We start from the raw sequence: 11,771 nt of genomic DNA, 5'->3' as shown, positions 1-11,771 counted from the left end.
GACTTTTCGTTCAACGAGGGTGAGGAAGGCTACGGCAAGAAGGATTGGGATGATAAGAGAGATAATGTTGATAAAGAACATTTTGTTAGGGAGAGGAATTGAACCTCTGATAATAAAGGTTTAAGTTTTACGCAGTTACCGGGCTCTGCCACCCTAACAAAGCCCCTTTTCTCGGGCTTATGAGGAGATAAACTGGTTAGATTGAGTTGACTTCATCTATTAGTTTTAAGGCGCCTTTGTGAGGTAGGCCTTACATCCCTTGTCCTTTCGTACTGGGGGAGGTTATATAATAGATAGAAACCGACCTGGATTACTCCGGTCTGAACTCAGATCACGTAGGACTTTAATCGTTGAACAAACGAACCCTTAATAGCTGCTGCACCATTAGGATGTCCTGATCCAACATCGAGGTCGTAAACCCTATTGTCGATATGGACTCTTGAATAGGATTGCGCTGTTATCCCTAGGGTAACTTGTTCCGTTGATCAAAAATTATTGGATCAATAAGTGATGTTATATTTTGACTTGTGGGTCTAAATTTTAATCACTCGGGAGTTTTTTTATATTCCGAGGTCACCCCAACCTAAATTGCTAACCCACAATAATGGTGTAATGTTATGCCTTGTAGGTATTTAGTATCCATAAGTTTGGGTTAGTTAATTAAAGCTCCATAGGGTCTTCTCGTCTTATTGTGGCATTCCCGCCTCTTCACGGGAAGGTCAATTTCACTGATTGGGAATAAGAGACAGTTAAACCCTCGTGTGGCCATTCATACAAGTCCTTATTTAGAGAACAAATGATTATGCTACCTTTGCACGGTCAGGATACCGCGGCCGTTAAACAAGTGTCACTGGGCAGGCAGTGCCTCCAATACTAGAAATGCTGGAGGTGATGTTTTTGGTAAACAGGCGGGGTTTGTGTTTGCCGAGTTCCTTTTACTCCTTTTAATCTTTCCTTAAATGCATGCCTGTGTTGGGTTAACAATAGGGTAGATAAGTATTTCATTTTTGGGTTGATATTATCAGATTGTTAACTATCAGTGGTCTATCCGTTTCTGATATAAGCTTATGCGGGGAGAAAATAGTTCTTGTTACTCATACTAGCATTGTTGCTTCTATATTTAAATAGAATGGCCCAGGAGGTATAATTAGGAGTTGATGTAATATGATTGGGATTAAGTTATATTGTTTGTTGAGCTGGAACGCTTTCTCAATTGGTGGCTGCTTTTAAGCCAACTATGGTGATGTTAGTATATACTCTCTAATAAAGGTTGTATCCTGATTCTAAGAAGCTGTACCTTCTTAGACTATATTTTAAATTTACATTAAAATTTTGTTTTTTTTAGGTAAATTTAAAGTTGAACTAAAATTCTGTTTGTGGGCAACCAGCTATCACCAGGCTCGTTAGGCTTTTCACCTCTACCCACAAATCTTCTCACTATTTTGCTACATAGATGAGTTGATCCTTTTAGATTGTTTATGGGTAGCTCGTCTGGTTTCGGGGAGCTTAGCTTAAGTTCTCTTTGTTAAGTCGTTTCTGGCTAGTTCATTATGCAAAAGGTAAAAGGGGTAATCTTTGCTGTTTAATACTGTTAAGATGTCTTTCATCATTCCCTTACGGTACTATCTCTATCGCTCCAATTAAAATTTCTATCTCCTATACTTTTATTATTTAACTAAATGTTTTACTTTATATGTCTGTGATACTTAAGTTTGGGGTTAGTTGGGCTAGCTTTTGTTCAAAGTGGTCATAAGTAATGAAATCTTCTGGGTGTAGGCCAGACGCTTTAGTTAAGCTACACTTTGATTAATCCAAGCACACCTTCCGGTATGCTTACCTTGTTACGACTTGTCTCCTCTTGTGTCTTAGTTAAGTTAATATGGTTATGGTTGTGTCTTATTACTTGAGGAGGGTGACGGGCGGTGTGTGCGTGCTTCATGGCCCTATTCAATTAAGCTCTCTATTCTTAATTTACTACTAAATCCTCCTTCAGTTTTTAATTTCATAAAAACGTTCGTGGAATGTTCTTGGGTAGAAAATGTAGCCCATTTCTTCCCACCCCATAAGTTACACCTTGACCTAACTTTTTTATGTAAAATGATTGTGCTTACTATTCTACCTTTTGAGGGTTTGCTGAAGATGGCGGTATATAGACTGAATTAGCAAAGGGTGGTGAGGTTTATCGGGGTTTATCGATTATAGAACAGGCTCCTCTAGAGGGATATAAAGCACCGCCAAGTCCTTTGAGTTTTAAGCTATTGCTAGTAGTCCTCTGGCGAATTATTTTGTTGTAAAATTATCTATGTTTAGGGCTAAGCATAGTGGGGTATCTAATCCCAGTTTGGGTCTTAGCTATCGTGTAGTCAGATTATTATAAAGTCACTTTCGTGGTCTATTTTATGGTAACTGTAGCTTTTTACGGCTTAGTTAAGTTTTAACTTTAGTGCAAAGGTATCTTAAACACGCTTTACGCCGTGGGCCTATTAGTTTGGGTTAATCGTATGACCGCGGTGGCTGGCACGAAATTTACCAACCCTTTTTAGTATGGCTTAGTCAAACTTTCGTTTATGGCTTAATTTTTATCACTGCTGTATCCCGTGGGGGTGTGGCTTAGCAAGGTGTTATGAGCTACTTAAGAGTGTGCTTGATACCTGCTCCTTTAGATCACTGCTGATTTTAAGGGCATTCTCACTGGGGCGTGGAGACTTGCATGTGTAAGTCTACTAAGAACTAATAGGAAGGCTAGGACCAAACCTTTGTGTTTATGGAGTCGTGCGACTCATCTTGGCATTTTCAGTGCCTTGCTTTATTAATTAAGCTACATTAACTTATACTGAAATTGTAGTGTGTATAATAAATAAAATACATAGTAAATATGAGAGGAAAAAAAAAGGGGATGCTATCTATAGATAGACCACGAGATCGAATGCGTGTAAGACTGTTGTGTTAAGTTAACTAGAGTAGCAATACATTTGTATACAATTTAAATAAAGCTTGTGAGTATTGTATGCACTTAGTCCTGTTTTTGGGGTTTGGCAGGACATAAATAAGTGTATAATAGATGACATGAGTTTATGGGGGGTAAGGGGGGTTTGTATAAGTTAACTTAATGTCTTGCGCGTGTACGTACGTGTACACACGTGTACACACGTGTACGTACGTGTACACACGTGTACGTACGTGTACACACGTGTACGTACGTGTACGTACGTGTACGTACGTGTACACACGTGTACGTACGTGTACACACGTGTACGTACGTGTACACACGTGTACGTACGTGTACACACGTGTACGTACGTGTACACACGTGTACGTACGTGTACACACGTGTACGTACGTGTACACACGTGTACGTACGTGTACACACGTGTACGTACGTGTACACACGTGTACGTACGTGTACACACGTGTACGTACGTGTACACACGTGTACGTACGTGTACACACGTGTACGTACGTGTACACACGTGTGTCCTAGAATTATATGTCCTGAAACCATTGACTGAATAGCACCTTGATTTTATGCGTGAGTTGATAAATGATAATGAATAAGTCCAGCTACAAGTTATTTGACTGCATTAGGGCCGCGACGGGCATATTCCCTGAGAGCAGAAGATAAGTTAGAGTTAGTGCCGTTGCGGTCATAGATGAGTGATAGCAGATTCCCCCCCTAAAAATAAAAGATACCAAATGCATGACACCACAGTTATGTGTGATCATGGGCTGATTAGTCACTAGTCCATCGAGATGTCCCATTTGCGAGAATTAGTAGGATTGGAATAAATAGAGTCATGGCCCTGAGGTAAGAACCAGATGCCAGGTATAGTTTCATGATAGTAACCCCCACATTAGCATGGGCCCGGAGCGAGAAGAGTGACATTACAGGCAAGGATTGATGGTTTCTCGAGGCATGGTGATTAAGCCCTTATTGGACTAAGTGATATGCATCTAGTTACTGTTGAGGATCAATGGGTTGTGGAATTGGACTAGACATGTCCTATGTAAAGATATAATATCATGTACATGCTTATATGCATGGGGCAAGCCATTAATGCACGACGTACATAGGGGAGGGAAAGAAGGATTTTTTGGAGATACTGACATAGCACAGTAGAGGTGGTCCAATATATGAATGTAGGGGGTGTCAGGGAATAGTTTAAGAAGAATTTCAGCTTTGGGTGCTGATGGTGGAGCAAGAGCTTCTTCCTTGAGTCTTAGGGAGGGCGACTACTCTCCATTTTTGGTTTACAAGACCAAGGTAATGATTATACTACAAAGACTCTTCATTTTAGAAGATTATTTTCGATAACGCTAATTGTTGGCATTAGAATCAATAGGATGGTGAAATATAGAATTGAGGCGACCTGTCCGATAATGATGAAAGGGTGTTCAACTGGCTGTCCTCCAATCCAAGTTAAAGTGAGAAGATCGGCGACTAAAAGTCAGAATAGGCATTGGCTGAGGGGTCGGAATATTATACTGCGTTGCTTAGATGTGTGGAGGAATGGAATGAATGCTAAAATTAGGATGGAGAATACTAGGGCGAGTACACCTCCTAATTTATTAGGGATAGATCGTAGGATGGCATAGGCGAATAGGAAGTATCATTCAGGTTTGATATGTGGAGGGGTGTTTAGGGGGTTTGCAGGGGTGTAGTTGTCTGGATCTCCTAATAGGTCTGGTGAAAATAAAACTAGTGATATTAAGACTAGGAGCAGGAGTAGGATTCCTAGGATATCTTTAATTGTGTAGTAGGGGTGAAACGGAATTTTGTCTGAGTCTGATGTGATTCCTGAGGGGTTGTTGGATCCGGTTTCGTGTAGAAATAGGAGGTGTACTATTGCTAGAGCTGCGATGATGAATGGAAAGATAAAATGAAATGCAAAGAATCGTGTTAAGGTTGCTTTGTCTACTGAGAAGCCACCTCAGATTCACTCTACTAAGTTGGTTCCGATATAGGGGATGGCGGAGAGAAGGTTAGTGATTACAGTTGCCCCTCAAAATGATATTTGTCCTCACGGCAGTACATAGCCTATGAATGCTGTGGCTATGGTTGCGAATAGTAGTACAATTCCAATGTTTCATGTTTCTATGAATACATAGGATCCATAGTATAGGCCTCGTCCCACATGTATGAATAGGCAGATGAAGAATATGGAAGCGCCATTTGCATGTATATAGCGGATAATTCAGCCGTAGTTAACGTCTCGACAGATGTGGGTGACCGATGAAAAAGCTGTGGCCGTGTCCGATGTGTAGTGTATAGCTAGAAATAAACCTGTTAGAATCTGTAGAATCAAGCATACTCCTAATAAGGACCCGAAATTCCATCAAGCAGAGATGTTAGATGGCGCTGGGAGGTCAATGAATGAATTGTTGACAATTTTGGCTAGTGGGTGGGTTTTTCGAATGTTGGTCATTAATGTTCTTATAGTTGAAATACAACGATGATTTTTCATGTCATTAGTCATGGTTAAATTCCATGTAGGAATAATGATAACATACATTGTATTTATTTTAAGTATCGTTTTTGTGATGAGTTTTGTGGGTTTTGCCACTAAACCATCTCCTATTTATGGTGGGCTTGTGCTAATTATTAGCGGTGGGATTGGTTGTGCGATTGTTCTGAATTTTGGGGGTTCTTTTTTAGGGCTGATAGTGTTTTTAATTTATTTGGGGGGTATATTAGTAGTATTTGGTTATACAACTGCTATGGCTACTGAGCAATACCCTGAGGTGTGAGTTTCAAATAAGGCTGTTCTAGCGGCTTTTATTACTGGTCTATTGTCTGAGTTGTTGACTGCTTGCTATATTTTGAAGGATGATGAGGTGGAGGTAGTATTAAAGTTTAATGGAATAGGGGATTGGGTAATTTATGATACGGGGGACTCTGGGTTTTTTAGTGAAGAGGCTATGGGTATTGCGGCTTTATATAGTTATGGAACCTGGTTGGTGATTGTTACAGGTTGGTCGCTGTTAACTGGTGTGTTGGTTATCATGGAAGTTACCCGTGGTAATTAAGGATTAGTAGGCTGAGAATTATAGTTAGTATGAACGATAGGAAATAGAGCTTGATGAGACCCTTTTGATTTGAAATAAGGGTAGAAGATTTTATTTGGAAATACGAGATTGATTTGGGTAGGATGTTTTCTAGTCAGATGGAGTCCAGAAGTATAGATGCTGATTTCTGGCTGATGGTTAAACTTGTTTTAGGTGTGAGGCGGTGCATAATGGTTGGATAATAGCCAAGGAGGGTGGAAAATTTAAAGTAATTAGATGGATAGTTAAATTTGAGTCCTTGTATGGTAAGGTTTAGTTCTAGTGCCAGGATGAAACCCAAGATAGTTACTGCAAGGGCTATCATTTTTAGATAATGAGGCATAGTTATCTGTGGGATGGTGGTGGGTGTGATGCTGTGGGAGATAATGTATCCTGCAAATACACTTCCGATAAGGAGTCGTTTAATAGAGTTAATTAGGAGAGGATTATTCTCGTTGATAAGGATTATAGGGGAGAAGCGGGGCTGGCCTAGTAGAGCGAAGAATATAATTCGGGTGCTGTAGGCAGCGGTTAGGGATGTGGCAACGAGTGTAATTAAGAGGGCTCAGGCGTTGGTATTCGACGTGTTAGCGGACTCGATGATCAGGTCTTTGGAGTAGAATCCTGTAAGGAAAGGTATGCCTGTTAATGCGAGGCTTCCGACAATCAGGGAAGTTGTGGTGAAGGGAAGGACTTTAAATAGGCCACCTATCTTTCGAATGTCTTGTTCATCGTTTAGGCTGTGGATAATTGACCCTGAACATATGAATAACATAGCTTTAAAAAATGCGTGAGTGCAGATGTGTAAGAAGGCTAGGTAAGGCTGGTTAATGCCAATTGTTACTATTATTAGGCCTAGTTGGCTTGAGGTAGAGAACGCTACAATTTTTTTGATATCGTTCTGTGTAAGAGCGCAGATTGCAGTAAATAGTGTAGTAATAGCCCCTAAGCATAAAGTGAGGGTTTGAATAGTTTGATTATGCTCTATTAGTGGATGAAAGCGGATAAGAAGAAATACTCCTGCTACAACTATTGTGCTTGAGTGAAGTAGGGCTGATACAGGAGTGGGGCCTTCTATGGCTGAGGGGAGTCAGGGATGTAAGCCGAATTGAGCAGATTTACCGGTAGCTGCTAATAGTAAGCCAAGTAGCGGCAAATTAAAATTATCGTTTGTTGTAATAAAGATTTGTTGAAGGTCTCATGTGTTTAAGTTCAATAGAAACCATGCTATGGTTATAATGAAGCCTACATCTCCAATACGGTTATAGAGGATAGCTTGTAGGGCAGCTGTATTTGCATCGGTTCGGCCGTATCATCATCCAATAAGTAAAAATGATATAATGCCAACTCCTTCTCAGCCAATGAATAGTTGGAATATGTTGTTTGCGGTGACTAAGACTATTATAGTAATAAGAAATAAGAGAAGATACTTGAAAAATCGGTTAATATAAGGATCGGAGTGTATATATCATATAGAAAACTCTATAATAGACCACGTGACAAAAAGGGCTACGGGCACAAAGATTATTGAGAAGTAGTCTAATTTAAAACTCATGGATAGTTTTATGGTCTGGATTGTTATTCAATGTCAGTTTGAAACAATTGTTTCCTGTCCTGAGTAGATGAATATTATTGTGGGAATTATGCTAATTATGAATGCGTAAGAAGTAGCGGTTTTTACATAGTATGGGTATAGCTTATTTTTGTAGAGTTTAGTAGAGGTTATAATGATGGGCAAAGTAAGAATGACTAGAGCTGTGATTATGCATGAAGTAAATATATTTATTACTTTTATTTGGAGTTGCACCAATTTTTTGGTTCCTAAGACCAATGGATTACTTCTATCCTATAAAAGTTGAAAAAGCCATGTTCTTATACATGGGAGCATGAGTTAGCAGTTCTTGCAGTACTTTTTCGGTAAGCAAAAAGGTTTGAGCTTTTATTATTAGATTCACAATCTAATGTTTTTGTTAAACTATGCTTACAGTAGATGGGACCGAGAATAATTTTAGGGTTAAGGGATAGGAGGAGTAGAGGCAGTAGATGCAAGGTTATTAGGGCATTTTCTCGTGTGAATGACGGTTTGATATTTTTGATATGGTGGGAATATTTACCACGCTGTGTGGTGATTAGTATATAAAGTGAGTATAGGGCAGTGATGGTGATGTTAATTCCTATTAGAATAATAGTAATGTTGGATCATGAGAATGAGGATATCACTACAAATAGTTCTCCGATAAGATTAATTGTTGGAGGAAGAGCCAGATTTGTGAGGCTTGCTAATAACCATCAGGCTGCTATCAGGGGAAGGAGGGTTTGAAGTCCTCGTGCGAGAATCATAGTACGGCTATGGATTCGTTCGTAATTGGAGTTGGCTAAGCAGAATAGCATCGAGGATGTTAAACCATGGGCAATTATTAGGGCTGTTGCACCTATATAACTTCATGGTGTTTGAATAAGAACCGCTACAATAACGAGTGCCATATGACTAACTGAGGAGTATGCAATTAGGGATTTTAGATCTGTTTGACGGAGACAGATAGAGCTTGTTATGATTATGCCTCATAGAGATAATATTATGAAAGGATACGCTATGAAGTTGGTCAGGGGGTTTAGTAGGGTTGTAATTCGTATCATGCCATAGCCTCCTAATTTCAGGAGTACGGCGGCAAGTACCATGGAGCCGGCAATAGGGGCCTCTACGTGTGCTTTTGGTAGTCACAAGTGGAGGCCGTATAGAGGTATCTTTACTATGAATGCTATCATGCATGCCAATCATAAGAAAACATTAGATCAGGAGTTTGGCAGAGGTTGAATTCAGTATTGAATTATGAGAAAATTTAGGGAGCCCATGAAATTGTGGATGTAAAGGAGAGCTACTAGGAGTGGGAGAGATCCTATTAAAGTATAAAATAAGAAGTAGAGCCCTGCGTTTAGTCGTTCAGTTTGATTCCCCCATCGGGTAATAATGATCAGGGTTGGGATTAGTGTTGCCTCAAATAGGATGTAAAAGAAGATAAGTTCAGAGGCGGTGAAAGTTATAATTAGGAACAACTGGAGAAGAATCAGTATTGAAATATATAGTTTTTTTCGAGTTAAGGGTTCTTTTGATAAATGGTGTTGGCTTGCTATAAGTATAAGGGGTAGAAGTCATGTTGTAAGTGCTAGTAGCGGTGCTGATAGGGAGTCAGAGAAAAATATTAAGGAGGGGTTCAATGTATTATCATTTGGTTGATTCAGGTAGAATAAGCTGATTAAGCTGATTAGCAAACCATATGTTGTCGTGTTAATTCAGATTATGTTAGGCTTTGATACTCATGTAAGGGGGATCAGTATGATAGTGGGGATGATAATTTTTAGCATTGTAAGAGGTTTAGGTTTTGTACGTAATCAGTCCCGTAGGTGTTAGATACTATAACTAGTAGAGATAGTCCTAATGCTGCTTCGCAGGCAGCAAATACTAGTAGTACGATTGGTATCATGCTGGCTAATGTAAGGTGGTTGTTGAGAATAGTTACAGATATTATTACAAATAGTGATAATATTATGCCCTCTAAGCATAGTAGCGATGATATTAGGTGTGATCGATAAACAAGTATACCTATTAGAGAAAGAATGAATGCCAGAAAGATATTAATATATACTATGGACATATGATAATTATGAGATAAATCATAATCTAATGAGTCGAAATCATTTGTTTTGGCTTAAACTAATTATCATATTCGGTTCATTCTAGCCCCTTTTCGGTTCATTCGTACGCTAGGCTTGCAGCTAGGAGGGAGATTAGTAGGAGTGCTATGATAAGTATTGTTGTCAACTTGTTGGTTTGTGACGCTCAGGGAAGTGGGAGTAGGAGTGCGATTTCTAGGTCGAAAAGCAGGAATGTGATGGCAACTAGGAAGAATTTTATAGAGAAAGGTAGGCGAGCAGATCCCATGGGGTCAAAACCACATTCGTAGGGGCTTGTCTTGTCTGTATAAATATTTAGTTGGGGAAGTCAGAATGCGATTAGTACAAGTAAGGACGCTAGGGTTACATTAGTTATCAAGGTTAGTATTACGTTTATTACTTCTTTCCAGGTTGATCTGGAGCTAACTGATTGGAAGTCAATTGTACTAGTTATACTAAAGAAATAGGATCCTCATCAATAAATAGATACATATAAGAATAGTCAGACTACATCAACAAAGTGTCAATATCATGCAGCGGCTTCAAATCCGAAGTGGTGGTTTGATGTGAAGTGGTAGTATAGTTGTCGGAGAAAGCACACGATAAGGAATGTGGAGCCAATAATTACATGTAGTCCGTGAAACCCAGTAGCTATAAAAAAGGTAGATCCGTACACTCCGTCGGAGATTGTAAAAGATGTCTCGTAGTATTCGGAGGCCTGTAATAGTGTAAAATATACGCCTAAGGAGATTGTAATAAATAGGCCTTGAAGTATGTGTTTACGATTGCCTTCTATTAAACTATGATGGGCTCAAGTAATAGATACTCCGGAGGCTAGGAGGACTGAGGTGTTGAGTAGAGGAACTTCTAGTGGGTTAAGAGGAATAATGCCGGTGGGAGGTCAGCAACCTCCAAGTTCAGGAGTAGGGGCTAGGCTGGAATGGTAAAAGGCTCAAAAGAAGCCTGCAAAGAAAAATACTTCTGATACAATAAAAAGAACTATTCCGTACCGTAGTCCTTTTTGTACAATAGGGGTGTGATGTCCTTGGAATGTGCCTTCTCGGATCACATCTCGTCATCACTGGTATATGGTTAGCAGGTTGGTTGTGAATCCTAATGTAAGTAGGGATATTGAGTTATAGTGAAATCATATGATAAGACCCGATGTTATAAGAAGGGCAGAAAGGGCTCCTGTTAGCGGTCATGGGCTTGGGTTAACTATATGGTAAGCGTGAGTTTGGTGGGTCATTAGGTGTTGTCATGTAAGTATAGACTTACTAGTAAGGTAAAGACATAGGCTTGAATTAAGGCAACAGCAAACTCTAGAATCGTAAATAGAATTAAAATAATAAAAGTGATGAAAGCTGTGGTCGCGCTAATATTAATAAGAGCTAAGGTAGCCCCTCCAATCAAATGGATTAGGAGGTGTCCTGCAGTAATATTGGCGGTTAATCGAACGGCTAGAGCTATGGGTTGAATGAATAGACTAATAGTTTCGATGATTACTAGTATTGGAATTAGGGGAAGAGGGGTGCCTTGGGGTAGAAAGTGTGCCAAGGATGCTTTGGTCTTATAGCGGAAACCGGTAATTACTGTCCCTGCTCATAGGGGGATTGCTATTCCGAGGTTTATAGAGAGTTGTGTCGTGGGCGTAAATGAGTGGGGTAGTAGTCCAAGTAGGTTAGTTGAACCAATGAATAGAATTAGTGATATAAGTATGAGAGCTCAGGTTCGTCCCTTTTGATTATGAATTGCTAGTATTTGTTTTGATGTTAATTGAATTAATCATTGCTGAATGGAGATTAACCGATTATTGATTAGGCGATTGGGTGCTGGGAATAAAATGGAAGGGAATATGACGATCAGTACTACAATAGGGAGACCTATTATTGAGGGGGCAGCGAAAGAGGCGAATAAATTTTCGTTCATTTGTTTTCTCAAGGATTATGTTGACTAGTGATTTTAGTAGACTTGGTTATTGGGTTTTCCGGGTAGTGGTGATTTGAAATTTTTAGTTGGAATAGAATGAAGAGGGTGAGAAATATTGAAAAGATTAT

At 39.5% G+C, this 11,771-nt stretch overlaps 1 pseudogene; it reads right to left on the bottom strand.

The window, feature by feature from the left end:
- Window positions 1-1,804: 1,804 nt before the first annotated feature.
- On the bottom strand, window positions 1,805-2,759 carry LOC144310028 (18S ribosomal RNA; annotated as a pseudogene).
- Between the last annotated feature and the right edge of the window lie 9,012 nt (window positions 2,760-11,771).

Source organism: Canis aureus, unplaced genomic scaffold, assembly GCF_053574225.1.
Source record: "Canis aureus isolate CA01 unplaced genomic scaffold, VMU_Caureus_v.1.0 ptg000347l_RagTag, whole genome shotgun sequence".
In the NCBI taxonomy this organism is placed as follows: Eukaryota; Metazoa; Chordata; class Mammalia; order Carnivora; family Canidae; genus Canis; species Canis aureus.
This window is presented reverse-complemented; position numbering and strand designations above follow the sequence as displayed.